The sequence below is a fragment of the Mastomys coucha genome, unplaced genomic scaffold (genome assembly GCF_008632895.1).
Source record: "Mastomys coucha isolate ucsf_1 unplaced genomic scaffold, UCSF_Mcou_1 pScaffold6, whole genome shotgun sequence".
NCBI lineage: Eukaryota > Metazoa > Chordata > Mammalia > Rodentia > Muridae > Mastomys > Mastomys coucha.
The window spans coordinates 96452559-96468433 of NW_022196912.1; the positions used below are offsets into that span (position 1 = coordinate 96452559).

At 38.4% G+C, this 15875-nt stretch overlaps 1 protein-coding gene across 3 annotated transcripts in view; it reads right to left on the bottom strand.

Annotated features, from left to right (window-relative positions):
- The window catches only part of Slc8a3 (solute carrier family 8 member A3), a 217254-nt gene extending 210715 nt beyond the window's left edge, over window positions 1-6539 (bottom strand). Inside the window, exons 1-2 of one of the 3 annotated variants that reach the window (XM_031356006.1) lie at window positions 6399-6539; window positions 3095-3293 (exon numbers count right to left, since the gene is read on the bottom strand). The gene's annotated coding sequence lies outside the window, so the exon portion shown is untranslated. Of the gene's footprint in view, window positions 1-3094; window positions 3294-3840; window positions 3859-6398 lie in introns of those variants that run through there. The other 2 variants (XM_031356004.1, XM_031356005.1) reach the window with 2 other exon arrangements.
- Between the last annotated feature and the right edge of the window lie 9336 nt (window positions 6540-15875).

Here is a 15875-nt window from a genome sequence, read left to right on the forward strand (position 1 = left end):
AAAAAAAAAAAAAAAGCAGAGCACCAGGGAGCAACTATCAACAGCAGCCACTGTGCCTCCTCCCCTTCTCTGACAGAATTTCAGATGAAGAAGGACATGACAACTTAGACCCAGGGGATGAGGAAGACCCAGAGGAGGAAGCTGATAAATATAATCCAGATTGGCCACCACTTACTGCTTTTCCAGTACAGGCAAATGATGGGATGAAACAATGTCTAAAAATGATTGAGGATTTGCAGAAGCAGTTCTACTCTGTTAGTCTAAAAGGGGAAGTCACTTTGGAGTCCCTTTCAGTGTCTGCCAAGAAACTTAAGTCTCCCATAGAAGAGACATTACATAGAGCAGTAGAAAAGGAAGAAGTGTATGTTCCTAAGAGTTGTTTTCCTACGGTGAAGATTTTAGGCCATACTGGGCAAAGACAAAGGCAGTATACACCCATAGAATGGAAACAATTGAAGAAGCTAAAAACTGTTTGTGCTCAGTATGGCCCTAACGCTCCTTTTACTGAGGCACTGATTGATGGATTTGCAAAACTTAATCTGGTACCTTGTGATTGGAAGTTGATGGCTAAAGCCTGCTTGAGTGGTGGGAATTATTTTCTATGGAGGTCAGAATTTTTTGATGCTGTAAAAAAGACTGCAGAAATGAATGCTCAGGCAGGAAATCTGAAATGGGATGTTATTATGTTAGGAGGAGCATGTCCTTATGAGTCAGTAGATCAGCAGATAAGCTATCATTCAGGAGTCTATGCACAAGTAGCTCTTGCAGCAAAAAAGAGCTTGGGCAAGTCTGTCCCAAAAAGGAGATTGAACACAGAGTATTTCAAATATTAGGCAAGGACATGATGAGTCTTTCCAAGACTTTGCTGATAGACTTTTGAAAGCCACAGGAGATTGTTTGGAGGGGATCCTAATAATGGCACACATTTTGTGAAGCAACTGGTATATGAAAATGCTAACTCCACTTGTCAAGATGCTTCAGGCACCTATAGGAAGAAGGCAGACTTGTCTTCATATATCAAGATTTGTACAGACATAGGGCCTTGATATGTGCAGGGTTTGGCTCTAGTTGCTGCTATGCAGGGAGAAACAGTGCAGGGTATGTTAGCTCAGACTCAAGGAAGAAGAAATAGTAAGAATGCATGAGGATGTTTGGGATGTGGACAGTTAAGGCACTGGATAAGAGACTGCCCACAGCAGAGAAGGAAAAAGAGTTAATGAAGAAAGACAAGATCCAGGACTTTGCCTCAGATGTTGTAAATGAAAGCATTGGGTTAATGAATGTAGGTTCAAGACAGATATAGAGGGCAATCCCCTTCCTGATAGGTCCAAAAAACGAATACAGGGGCCATCCCCAGGCCATGAGACCAAACAACCAAGTTTATGGGGTGCTCAAGTTCATCCCACAGACCCAAAGCAGCAATCCGTTTCACAACTTATCAGAGCTACCCCAGGAAGCACAGGACTGGACCTCAGTCCCACTACCTACACAATATTGACTCCCAAAATGGGAATGCAAACTCTTCCCATAGGGGTCTTTGGCCCATTGCCCTCAGGATTAATGAGGCTATTGGGGAAGCAGAAGTTCTATAATGAAAGGACTGCACATCCCACCAGAAGTTATAGATAATGACTACAAAGGAGAAACTGAGATTATGTTGTCCTCCCCTCAAGAAATTGATGGCATATAATTGGCCATGACCTTATTTGAGATTATCTACAGGAGAATTAAAACTATTATTTAATATTTTACAAGGAGCACCTGATCATAATTCCTTTAGAAAACTTACCACAGAGGCTTCTAAGGTTTCAGCTATAGTAGATGAGGCCACTGAAAGTCAGCATATTTCTTATATAAATTATAATTTGCCTCTGCTATATGTTATTCTTGCCATCAAGCATACCCCTACTGCTGTGTTTTGGCAGAAGGGGCCACTTTTTTGGGTCCATTTGCCTGCCTCCCTAGCTAAGGTATGGATACCTTACTATGAATCCCATTCAATTGGAATGTGAAGAGGGCAGAAAGATTTTTGGTAAAGAAGCTGATACTATTATTCAACCATACTCTAAACAGCAATTACATTGTCTTATGGTAATCACCAAGATGAGAGCACACAGCATCCACCTGGACCATTAGGACTGTGCTGTGCTGTGCCACTATGCCTCAATTTTTTATTGTTTAAGAACCATTACATCAAGGAACATCTAGTTTCACAGAATTCACCAGAGCAGAAAGAGAAGGGAGTAGGAAAGTCAGATAGAATAGAATAAGTATGCACACCAAGGCCAACTGAAAAACATTCACACACAAATGAAATCTATACAACCATTGTCCAGGGCTAAGGTTAGGAGAAATGGGAACAATTTTTCTTACAAAGAGCTGCCGCTAGCTACTGAGACATCTCCATTCTGGCCTACTTCAAGGAGTCCCTTATTTCTCGATGGCTGATCCCCTGGAGGGATGTGTCTCCTGTTTCTCAGGGTCCCAGACACCATCCTTTTTTCCAAGGAGCTGCCAAGGGCTTCTGAGATGTCTCCATCTCAGCTTGCTGCAGGCAGTCCCTGTCATGGTATGCTGTCCCCAGCAGGAAATCAATTTCTATCATAACATACATAGATCTCAAAATGTTTTTCTTAAATCCTGGACAATTTAAACTAAATTGTGAGACCCTAACTATCTAGTCTTTAACCCCATCAGAGACTTTTTTTAAAGATTTATTTTATGTATATGAATACACTGTAGCTGTCTTCAGACACACCAGAAGAGGGCATTGAATCCCATTACAGATGGTTGTGAGCCACCATGTGGTTGCTAGGAATTAAACTCAGGACCTCTGGAAGAGCAGTCAGTGCTCTTAACCACGAAGCCATCTCTCCAAGCCCCCTATCAGAGACTTGATAAGGAACAAATACTGCTTGAGTATCCAGGAAGTACAAATAAGCAGCTTCAAAACTATAGAAATAATAGAGATAGTTGGCTGCCTGGACAGGCCCCCAAAATTTCTCTACAACATTGGAGCATCTATCTTCAGGCTTCTGGCCCAGAAAATCTGACAGACTTTTCTGTGAAGCAGGAATTATAAAGGACTGCCTACCTCATATTTGCAAAGCTTGACAATCGACTTCCCGGTGTCCAGTTTGTCCAGTTGGACAGTATTCTTTCTGCTGCTGAAGCAAGGGCAATTTCGTGCCCAGTGGCTAGCTTGCCACATATGAAGCTAACTGGACATTCTTTGATGCTCATCATCTTCTTTGACATGGAATGTGGATGCTGTCAGAACCATACCTATTTCACTGTCAAAAAAAAGCTTAAAATTAATAAAATATCTTTTAATGCCATATTCTATAGATCTTTGAGGTTGTTGTAGACCACATATCAAGCTATAGTATATATGGATTGTTTGTTTATACCTATTTATTATCTGTTCAATCTAGGAAACCTATTTTTTACTTATCTAAAATGGTATCTAACATGACCATGAGTTTGATTGTCTGACTGCTAATTTTAATTTCTTACTTATCCGAAATAGTTTATAATAGCAGTTTTTAAAGGGACTAGAATTTAACACTGCATTTTTAAGAACTGTATAGGGGCAATACCTTAGCAAAATATAATCTTTAATTGGCATCAATATACAAAGCTCTAACTAATGTAACCCAATATAACCTTAATTTATATCAATATACAAAGATCTCTAAGCAAGACAATTGGTTTATTAATGCTCTTTGGTCTAAACATAGACTACTCTTTTATTTATCATTCCTATAACCAACAACCCCTCCCCAAAAAAACCAACAAACACCCATCACCCATAGAACAACAAAAATCTATCCTCGCCACCTTTTGAGAATGAGGTAGAGTTCTCTTAAAATTTCTTCCTGATGGTTTGTTCATTTTCCTTTTAAGGACTCAAAAAATTGTGGTAATGGCCAGTTCTAAGAAAGCTAGCTGTGACATTTGTTGTTCAGTCTCTGCATTCTGACAAAGTTCAGAGCTTAACTGAAGTCCTGACTGGAACAGTCTGTAAGATTGGACCAATTAGGGTTGATATCTTTCATTGAAGTTGTCCTGGAAACAGGTTTTGATGAAACAACTATGAGGCAATCTTCTGTTCGTTAGCATTCCGAGCTTTAGAATTAATAAAGTACTACATAATCTATCTCTGTGGGTCTTTGTTACCCCTTTCTGTTTGTTAAGCATCTCAAAATATGGTTGGATCTCTGTACAACTGCTTGTCCTGTATGATTATGTGGTATACCCATAATATGATTTATACTGTAATATGTAAAAAAAAATGCATCATTTTACTGGAGATATATGCTGGAGCATTATCAGTCTTAATTTGTATAGGAATTCCCATAGTTGCTATAACTTCTAATAAATGTGTAATTACCAAATCAACATTTTCAGAACTTAAAGCAGTTCCCATTGAAATAATATGGTATCTAAAATTTGTATCTACATACTTTAATTTCCCAAACTCTGCAAAATGAGACGCAGACATTTGTAAAATCTTATTTTTTTAAAAGATTTATTTATTTTATGTGTATGAGTACACTGTAGCTGTACAGATGGCTGTGAACCATCATGTGGCTGCTGGGAGTTGAACTTAGGACCTCTGCTTGCTCCAGCCCGATCGCTCCAGCCCCACTTGCTCCAGCATAATACACTGTAGCTGTCCAGATGCACCAGAAGAGGGCGTCAACGCTCATTACCGGTGGTTGTGAGCCACCATGTGGTTGCTGGGATCCGAACTCAGGACCTTCGGAAGAGCAGTCAGTGCTCTTACCCACTGAGCCATCTCGTCAGCCCCCAAAATTGTATTTCTTTAGGTACTTTTAGGGTTACTCCCTGCGGGTAATGGTGTTTAATTATATAAAGAACAAGAAGGACATTTTCTTATAATTTCCTGGCTTGTTGCCAAGTGAAAGAAAAACCCCCTTTTAAAGCTTTGCTGTTAATATGGTGCTTCTTATGAAAATTCTGAAGTTTCTAGTACATTTCTTATTGAGAGTTGATCAATTTCATTATTACCTTGTGCTAGAGGGCCTGGTAGACCCACATGGGACATAATACATATGTTATATAAAATGGATAACTCCTTCACTGCCTAAGCTTGGCTGTCCTGGATCCTGCTCCAGACTTGCAGAAGCCTTTTCTATATAGGTCTTTAATGACTAGAAGGCAAGATAACTAAATTACAGGCCATTTTTGAATATTACCATCTGTATGTTCATCATGTAGTTTCTTTTTTTAGTAGAGCCAATTCCTCTTCAGCCTCAACTGATAATTTTCTTGTACTATTTAGGTCTTTATCACTTTATAACGTTTGAAATGAATTACTTAGCTCTTGAGTAACTAGCCCAATTGTTAACTGTAGCCAGTCAATGTCTCCCAACAATTTTTGAAAAGCATTAATAGCTCTTAATCAGTCTCTCCTGATTTGTACCTTCTGTGGTCTAATTTCCTGCAAATTACCTTATATCATAGACAATTAATAGAATCTCCTCTTTGTATCTTCTCAGGAGTAATTTGTAATCCCCAAGAAGGTAAGATTCTCTTTATTCATTAAACATTTTTCTAAGATATTTGTAAGGTGGTAACTCCAGAAGTTCTTTTATTGTACAGGATTGTTTAGGTATCCTGGAATTTTCTGTTTTTCCACATGAAGTTGAGAATTGTTCTTGAAGGTTTGTAAGTCATTATTTTGGAATTTTGATGGGAATTGAATTTAATTTGTATATTGCTTTTGGTAAGATGGCCATTTTTAGTATGTTAATTCTACCAATACATGATCATCTGATATCTTTTTCATTTTCTTTCTTCAAAGACTTGACGTTCTTGTTATACAGATCTTTTCCTTTTTTGGTTAGAGTTATATCCATATAGTTTATATTATTTGTGGCTATTATATCTTTCTCAGCTGTTTTATCATTTGAATAAAGGAGGGTTACTGATCTTTTTTTAGTTAATTTTGCATCCAACCTCTTTGCTGAAGGTGTTTATCAGCGGTAGGAATTCTTTGGTAAAGTTTGTGTGGTCACTAATGAATACTATCATATCATCTGCAAATAGTGATACTTTGACCTCTTCCTTTCCTATTTAAACCCCCTTGATCTTATTTAGTTGTCTTATTGCTCTAGCTAGTACTTGAAGTACTATTTTGAAGAGCTATGGAGAGAGTGACAGCCTTGCCTTCTTCTTGACATTAATGGAATCGTGTTAAGCTTCTTCCCATTTAATTTGTTGTTGGCTATTTGCTTGCTGTATACTGTAGGCTTATATTTTTCAAAACCTACTTTAATAACTGTACTTAAATGCTTTAACCTCCCTTCTAGCCCACAACCCACCAGAGGTAAGGGAAAGGAAAGGTTAATAGAGCAAAGAAGAATGTGAACCTGTTTAGAAATAGTTCTTTGGGGTGAATCCAATCTGCATTGTCAGGATTTCAGCAGTTCAGTTCACAGGAATCAGCAGTGGTAGCTCGATCCACTCAAAAACACCACTCACAAACCAGCAATGGCAATTCAATCCAGAAGAAACCACAAGAGTCTGCCAATCAGTCTGAGTCCATAGAAGTAGGAAGCAGCCACTGGAACAACACCAGAAGTTCTTTGGTGTGTTTCTCTCTACTAAGTCATATCAAACGATGATGACCAAAGAAGGCAAGGTGTGATGGTTTGTATATGCTCAGCACAGGGAGTGGCACTATTAGAAGGCATGGCCCAGTTGGAGTAGGTGTGTCACTGTGGGTGTAGGCTTAAGACCCTCACCCTAGCTACCTGAAAATAAGTCTTCCACTAGCAGCCTTCAGATGAAGATGTAGAACTCTCAGCTCTTCCGGTACCATGCCTGTCTGGATGCTGCCATATTCCCACCTTGATGATACTGGACTGAACCTCTGAACCTGTAAGCCAACCCCAGTTAAATGTTGTCCTTTATAAGACTTGCCTTGGTCATGGTATCTAAGACACAAAGCAAACCAGCATCAGTAAAGCCCAATGAAGACCAGCAAAGAATGGCAAGGCAAGGCAAACTAATATCACACAGTGTCATTTGCTGTCCACTGGGTTATACTTATAGTCTTTCCAAACATCACATGTTCTCTCAAACATCCACTCTAGCAAAACATCACATGCCCTTTTTCTAGGCAGCTTCCAAAAAAATACCACATGTCTGCTTGAGCAAAACCATCCTCTCATACGACAGTTTCCAGAGAAAATTCACATCACACAACTCACTCTCCAAAGAAACTAGAAATTTCCACTTCAATCTAGGATGTAGAAGTCTGCAAAAAATTCAACTCAAAAAATACTAATCAAAAGAGACCAATTGAGAACTCTTCATGATTTTCAAAAATTGTTGGGAGAGATTAATTGGTTAAGGATCATAATTGGATTAACTATTCAAGAGCTAAGTAGTTTATTTCAAACCTTACAAAGTGATAAGGACTTAAATATTCCTACATAATTATTATCTGAGGCTGAGGGAGAATTTGATCTGGTAGAAAAGAAATTACAGGGTACACATGTGGACCATTTGGATCTAAAGCTGAACTATATTTTAATTAATTTGGCTTATACTCATTCTCCCACAAGAATTCTTATGCAGATAGATTATATCTTAGAATGAATATTTTAGCACACAGAGGAAAAGATTTTAAAACTATGTAGAAAAGTTCCTGAATTGATTCTGAAAGGAAAAAATGAGACTTTGTCAATTAACAGGAATAGGCACAACAGAAGTTGTGGCACTTTTTTGAAGTGAAATTTTTTGGTTTCTTTAGAGACTGAGTTGTGTCATGTGATTTTTAGGGGGTGGGAGAACTATCTTATGAGATAATGTTTTTGCTGAAGCAGACATGGGGGAAGATGTTTTGCTGAGAACACACACATAGTATTTTTCTGGAAGCTGCCTGAAAAGGAGGCATGTAATGTTTTGCTAGAGCAGACACTTGAGAAAACATGTGATGTTTGAAAAGGGTATAAATATAACCCAACAGACAGTGGACGATGCTGTGTGGTACTGGTTCACCTTGCCACTCTTTGCTGGTCTTTGTTGGGCTTTGCTAATGCTGGTCTTTGTTGACAGTGCTGAGTGGCTTTGCCACTCTTTACTGATCATTGTTTGTTGTGACTTCATATGGAGAAATGCACCAAAGAAACTTGGGTAGTGTTCCAACAACTGCTTGATGCTTCCACAGACTCAGGCTGATGGGCAGAGCCTAGTGGTTTCTTCTGGATCAAACTGCCACTGCTGTCTCATGAATGGTGTTTGCAAATGGACTGAGCTACTGCTGCTAATTTGTGTGAACTGAACTACTGATATCCTGACAACAAAGATTGGATTCACCCCAAAGAATTATTTTTAAACAGGTCTATATCCTCCTTTGCTCTATTAGTCTTTTCATTACTTCTGGTGGGTGGTGGGCTAGAAGAAAGGTTAAAGTATTTAAATATATTTATTAAAGTAGGTTTTGAAAAATATAAAACTACAGGTGATGTCCAACATGGCTTAGGCATTATAGGTAACTCTGCTTCTAACATACTAGAAAAATGGCAGGTTTTGATGCGTTAGCAATGTTGTTTAAGGAGGTTGGCAAAATAGCAGTTGCTGCCACTAGGCAGTCTCCTACCCTGTTCTTAGAGAGTTTTTTATTTTGCTTCGTAATTTTCATGTATACTATTTTGAAAACGTTTAGGAGGAAGCTTCTGTTAGAGAAGACTGTAGATAGAGGTACAAGTGCTTGGAAAACCAAAAAGAGCCAATGGTAGGAAAACAACTGGGTTCAGGCCTGATGACTGAGACCTGAAATTTACTGCATGATAAAAGTGGGAAGCAAGCCAAGCTGGAAAGTAAACTGGTGCCATCCCACTCTACTCAACGCACTTTCACTGCTAGGCATACAGAGCATCTCTGTGAGACAAGAAGTAGGAAGAGCAAGAGGTAGTGCCAACTCAACAGGTTCTGCCAAGTGTACCACCAGAGTTTTTGTCTACACAGGTACCTTCACCTTCCCAGCATATTCAGGCATGCTTATAATTAATTGATCTAGTATCCGATAGAAATGTTGGATCTAAAGCATTTAAAAGAGGCTATTGTATTCTCCATTTGTTAAAGAAATGCTAAATAACTGGGCTATACCCCAAGATTTGAAGGGACTGGTTTCAGCTGTACTGAAATCTGCTCAGTTAAAATGGTTGTCATGGTGGAGGCATAAATAAATAAACAAACAAACAAACAACATAGTATTATTATGTAATGTCATATTATGGCTTTAAGAGGTTGGGATATGATTAAAAAGCCCTGGACTAAAAATCCACCTCATTTACTAAGATACACAGTTCTGCAAAAGCCATCAACAGAATTCTTACAGAGGTTGGGTACAGTTGTAAATAGAGCCACATGAGGCCCTGAACCCAAAAAGTCATTGATAAAAATTTTGGCATTTAAAAATGCAAATACTGAATGTAAGAGAACAAATACTGAATGTAGGAGACTACTAAAAGCACGAGGAGCCCCAATAGACAAATGAATATGGAAGAGAACCAGTACTGGTGCTCAGGAACACAATGCCAATATCATAGGGCAAATTGTAGCTAAATTCTTCAAAAACAAAAGTACCCTATGCTTTAATTATGGTAAATTTGGTCATTTCCACATAAATTGCAAGGCTAGAAGAGTCAGAGCCCAAAATAGCAGATACATTGACTCTAAAGAATATGGTATTCACTGAAGAGAACAAGAAAGTTCTGGTTGCTATGAGCCACAAAGGCTTCCAGGGTATTGTTCCCACTGTGAAAAGGATAAACATTGGTCTAAGGGTTGTCAGTCCAAGAGACAATCTCTTGCCATCAAAAAATGAACCAAAGGGGTAGGCGTACAAGCTTGAGGACCCACAGCAAACAATACAAGCTGTTTTCCTTTGGTCAGCCAGGTGGTATCAATGGGCAAAAAAAAAAATCAAAACTAAGTATTTCTGATCTTATACATGCTGCAGAGGAAAAAGCAGCTTTGGAGGTGGCCACAGATAGCCCTCTTACATTATCCAAAAAAGTTAAATATTACAAGTTAGCCACTGGTGTTTATGGTCCTTTACCCTCAGGAATAATGGGAATAATCTTGGGGAAAATCATTTAACAATTTACTTATTGTATATCCAAGTATAGTAAATGGGGATAGTAAGAAAAATAAAAATTATGCCATATGTTTTAAAAAGATGCAAGTTGATGCAGGAGATAAAATTGCTCAAATGTTGTTGTTTCCTTACATCAAGAGCAAGGCAACTACAATAAAAAGGACAAGGGCTTTTGGGATTACTAAAAGACGTGGTCTAGCAAACAATGGTTAATGATCTGAGACCCAGATTAATGGTACAAATAAATGGTTTTGGCATAGAATTGATGGACACAGGAACTGATGTTAGCATACTTTCACAAAACTCTTAAAATTCAGATTGGCTGTTGCAGTAAATCTCCAACCCCAATAAGTCCATGCAAGGAAAACACAACTCAGTTATATATTTATAAACTTCACACCTATATTGGGAAGATATGCCTCTACACCACTTTCTTCCCAAGCTATGAAATCCCTTGCTACTTGCAGTTACTCCAGGCCATGCGCTTTCTGCTCCATCTTCCTTCCAACTTCTCGTCCTCTGTCTTCCATCCACTATCTCCTCCAACTCCTCCTCTCCCTTCTCTTCCTCTCTTGCTCAAAAAACCCACCTCCTCATTTTCACCCAGCAATTGGCTGTTTGTCAACTTTATTAACCAATTAGATAATTAAGGGAAATTCCTCTACAATTGGCCACTTCAAAAGATTTACACACAATTTATAGAAATTAGTAAATTATCACAAGAAAAATTTTTGGATTGATTACCTGTGTGGGACCAAATGGCAAACAGTAGCTTTGAGAGTTAATATGGCTGACATACCTATAAAGTTATGAGGAAGGGACCTTTTACAACAACAAGGTACTCAAATTAGTATTCATGCAATTAAAAGGACAGCAAATGATAAAATTAGGGATGATATGGTAAATGCTCCTGGTGAAGGTATTGATATGGGTAACTGAAAACAGGCACAAGCTGTGCCCACTATATGAAAACAAGATATCACAGGGATTGAGAGGCCAATTTTATAAAAGGAGCTATTGCTATCAGCCTTACCCCTAAAATGGTTATCAAACAGACCTATATTGCAAGAACAATGGCCCATAATAACAACAAAAAGATTTGTAGGCACTTAAACAACTGGTACAAGAACAGCTAGAATCTCAACATATAAGAGTCTACTGGTGCAAGAAATTCCCCTATGATTGTTGTTAAAAAATAAAAATTAGCCAGGCAGTGGTGGCGCATGCCTTTAATCCCAGCACTTGGGAGGCAGAGGCAGGCAGATTTCTGAGTTTGAGGCCAGCCTGGTCTACAGACTGAGTTCCAGGACAGCCAGGGCTACAGAGAAACCCTGTCTCGAAAAAAACAAAAAAACAAAAAAAAATTAAATTAAATTAAATTTAAAAAAAAATTAAAAAAATGGAGGATGGTAACAGATTTAAGAGTGATGAATATGATAATTCAACCAATGGGTCCTTTACAGCCTAGACTTCCTTTACCCTCTTTGTTAGAGAGATCATGGCCTATAATAATACATGATTTTAAAAACTGCTTTTTTCACAGTACCTTGCATGAACAAGATAGAAAAAGGTTTACTTTCTCAATACCTACTCAAAACAATAATGGTCCAATAAAAAAAATACCATTAAAATGTACTCCCGCAGAAAATGTTCAATAGTCCAACTTTATGTCAATATTTTATGCAACAACCATTAAAAATAATTCATAAGCAATCATTGTTATATGGATAACATTTTGTTGGTTAATTCTACAACTATGTTTTTAAAAGCCCTCCTTTATACAAATGAGAAGTGGGTCAAGAAAGAAATTAGAGAAACAACACCCTTTACAATAGCGATGAATAATATAAAATATCTTGATGTAACTTTAACCAAGCAAGTGAAAGGTCTGTATAACAAGAACCTCAAGTTCCTGAAGAAAGAAATTTTAGAATATATCAGAAGATGAAAAGATCTTTCATGGTCATGGATAGCTAGGATTAACACAGTGAAAATGGCCATCTTACCAAAATCAATCTACGTAGTCAATGCAATCCCCATTAAAAATCCAACACAGTTTTCTATAGACCTTGAAAGAGAAATACTCAACTTCATATGGAAAAACAAAAACCCAAAATAACCAAAACATTGCCAAATAATAAAAGAACTTCAGAAGGTATCACAATCCCTGACCTCAAGCTGTACTACAGAGCAAGAATGATTAAAAAAAAAAAAAAAAACTGTATGTTATTGGTACAGAAACAGACATGTTAATCAATGGAATTGATGACTCAGAAATAAACACACATACATATGTACACTTGATTTTTTTATTAAAAAAAAGTCAAAGTCATGCAATGGAAAAAAGAAAGTATCTTCAATAAATGCTGGTGTAACTGGACTTTACATGAAGAACGCAAATAGATTCATATTTATCACCCTGCATAAAACTAAAGTCCTCAACATAAAACTGGATACACTAAATCTCATAGAAGAGAAAGTGGTAAATACCCTTGAGCACATTGGTACAGAAGACAATTTACTGAACAGAACACCAGTGGCTCAGGCTTTAAGAACAATTGAAAAAAGGTCTACAGAGTGAGTTCCAGGACAGCCAGGGCTACACAGAGAAACCCTGTCTCAAAAAAAAAAGGGGGGGGGGGACCTCATGAAACTGCAGATCTTCTGTAATACAAAGGACACTGTCAATAGAACAAAATGGCAACCTACAGATTGGAAAAGGATCTTCACCAACCCTACATCTGATCAAAGGTTAATATCCAAAATTTACAAAGAACTCAATACCAACAACCCAAATAACCCAATTTAAAAAAAAAAAAATGGGATACAGAGCTAAACAGAGAATTCTCAATAGAGGAAACCTGAATGGCCAAAAAAACATTGAAAGAAATGTTCAGACTCCTTAAGTATCAGGGAAATACAAATCAAAACAAATCTGAGATTCCATGTTACACACTTCGGAATGGCTAAGATCAAAACCTCAAGAGATAGCACATACTGATGAGGATGTGGAACAAGGGGAACACTCCTCCATTGCTGGTAGGAATACAAACTTGTACAAACACTTTGGAAATCAACTCGGTAGTTTCTCAGAAAACTGAGAATAGTTCTACCTCAAGACTCAGCTATTCCATTCCTGAGCATATACCCAAAAGATGCTCCAATATCCCACAAAGACACTAGCTCAACTATGTTCACGGCAGTTTTATTTGTAATAGCCAGAAACTAGAAACAACCTAGATGTCCCTCAACTGAAAAATGGATAAAGAAAATGTGGTACCTCTACACAATGGAATACTATTCAACTATTTTTTTAAAGATTTATTTTATTTTATTTTATTTTTATGTATATGAGTACACTGTAGCTATACAGAGGGATGTGAGCTATCATATGTGTGGCTGCTAGGAATTGAACTCAGGACCTTTGCCGGCGCCACTCGCTCCGGCCCACTTGCTCTGGCGTAATTCACTGTAGCTGTCTTCAGACACACCAGAAGAGGGCATCAGATCTCATTATGGGTGGTTGTGAGCCACCATGAGGTTGCTGGAATCCGAACTGAGGACCTTCAAAAGAGCAGTCAGTGCTCTTACCTGCTGAGCCATCTTGCCAGCCCCCCATTCAACTATTAAAAACAAAAACACCATGAATTTTGCAGGCAAATGGATGAAACTTGAAAATAGCATCCTGAGTGAGGTAACCCAGTCCCAAAAGGACATACATGGTATGTACTGACTTATAATTGGATATCAGCCATAAAATGCAGACACATTCCACAGACCCAAAGAAGCTAAATGAGAAGAAAAGCACAAGCAAGGATGCTTGAGTCTCACTTAGAAGTGGGAATAAATAAAATAGTCGTAAGAGGCAAATGGAAAGAGCGGGTGGAGGGAGAGGGAATGGGAGGGGAATGAGGGGAGGTTAGGATCAGGTATGGGGAGGGACAGGAGAGATGGCCAGATGGCCGTGAGAATCAATGGAGATCTGCAACTGATGGGATTGAGGAAGTAGGGGGCATCTTGTGGACATGACAGAGGCCTGGAATAAGAAAGACACCCAAGAATCAATGGGAATGACCTCAGCTGTGAGTCACAATATTGGGGATATGGAACCTGAAGAGGCTACCTTCTGTAGCCAGGCAGAAACCCCAGTGGAGCAATAGAAACACTAACCCACTCACAAAACCTTCAACCTAAAATTTATCTTGTATACAAGATACACAGTCATGGAGATGGAGCACAGACCAAGGGAATAGCCAACTGATAACTAGCCCAACTTGAGATCCATCCCGTGGACAAGTACCAGTCTTGACATTATTAATGACACTGTTATGCTTGCAGACAGGAGTCTAGCATGACTGCCTTCTGAGAGGCTCCATCCACCAGTTAACTAAGATAAATTCAGATGCCCACAGCAAACAGTACATGAAGTTAGGGGACTCTTATGGAAGAATAGGAGAAAGCCCCACCCCAAAGGGATAGGAACTCGACAGAAAAAACAACAATCAGCTATCCTGGACCCTTAGGGCTCTCAGAGATTGAACCACCAACCGAGCATAGAGAGGCTGGAACTTACACCCCTCCCCCCGCCCCAGAACATATGTAGTAGATATGCAGCTTGGTCTTCATCTGGGTTATGAACAACTGGAGCAGGGGCTATCCCAAAAGTTGTTGCCTGTGCATGGGATCTGTTCTTCTAGCTGGGTTGTCTTGTCTGGCCTCAGTGGAAGAGGAACTGCCTAGCCTCTCAGAAACTTGAACTGCCAGGGTGGGAGGATATCCAAGGGGCCCCAAACCACTCAGAGGAAAACAGGACGAGGCATGGGGAAGGATTGTGGAAGATGGTGACCAGGTTGGGGAGGGAGGATGACAGTGAGTGGGATATAAATTGAATAAGTAAAAAATAAAATAAAATAATTAAATTTAAAAAATAACACTGAAACTTATAAAATAACATTCACAAGTATAATCATTCTTAATAATAGTATAATAATACATATGAATGGGTCAGCTGTATCTATCTATGGCGGAGTAACTTTGTGTAAGAGGGTACAGAAAAAAACAAAAGAGTTTGTGGATGGGAAAAAGAACTGTGAGATTCTAAATTCTGGACATGAAATAACTCCTACACATTTCACCTCATAGAATCTGTGAGTTCTTATAAGATCTGCACAAGATAAAGCCAGTGATAATTCCATCAATGAAGAGGAATGGCCCTGAGGGTCTTCCTCTCTGGGAGGAGTGATCAGAGGATGATGCTGTTGAAGGAGAGTCACTCAACTTTGTCCATTAGTAGGTTACTCATGCCCCAGCTGATAGTACTGCACATATGGACAGAACTAACTAGACTTGGGACTATTACTAATTATGAAAAGACTATAGGATTTGGGATTATAAATTCACAATTGTGTACTAATACGAAGTTTGTGCAATCTGCAAATAATAAGCGCTTAACTTTTTCTGAAGAAAAAAACCACAATCTGCAAATAATAAGCGCTTAACTTTTTCTGAAGAAAAAAAAACCAGATCCTATGCTGGGCGTTACAGATTGCTCGAAAAAAAAAATACAAAGAGGAGATTCTCTTAATTATTTGGGTTATAAAATCAATCGACAAAAGAAAAATTAGACCACAAAAAGTACACATCCATAGGGATCAACTGCAAACTTTTTTTTTTTACTTTTATTGCATTATGAGAAAAGTTACATGATTTCAATTTATCTGAATTTGTTAACATTTAA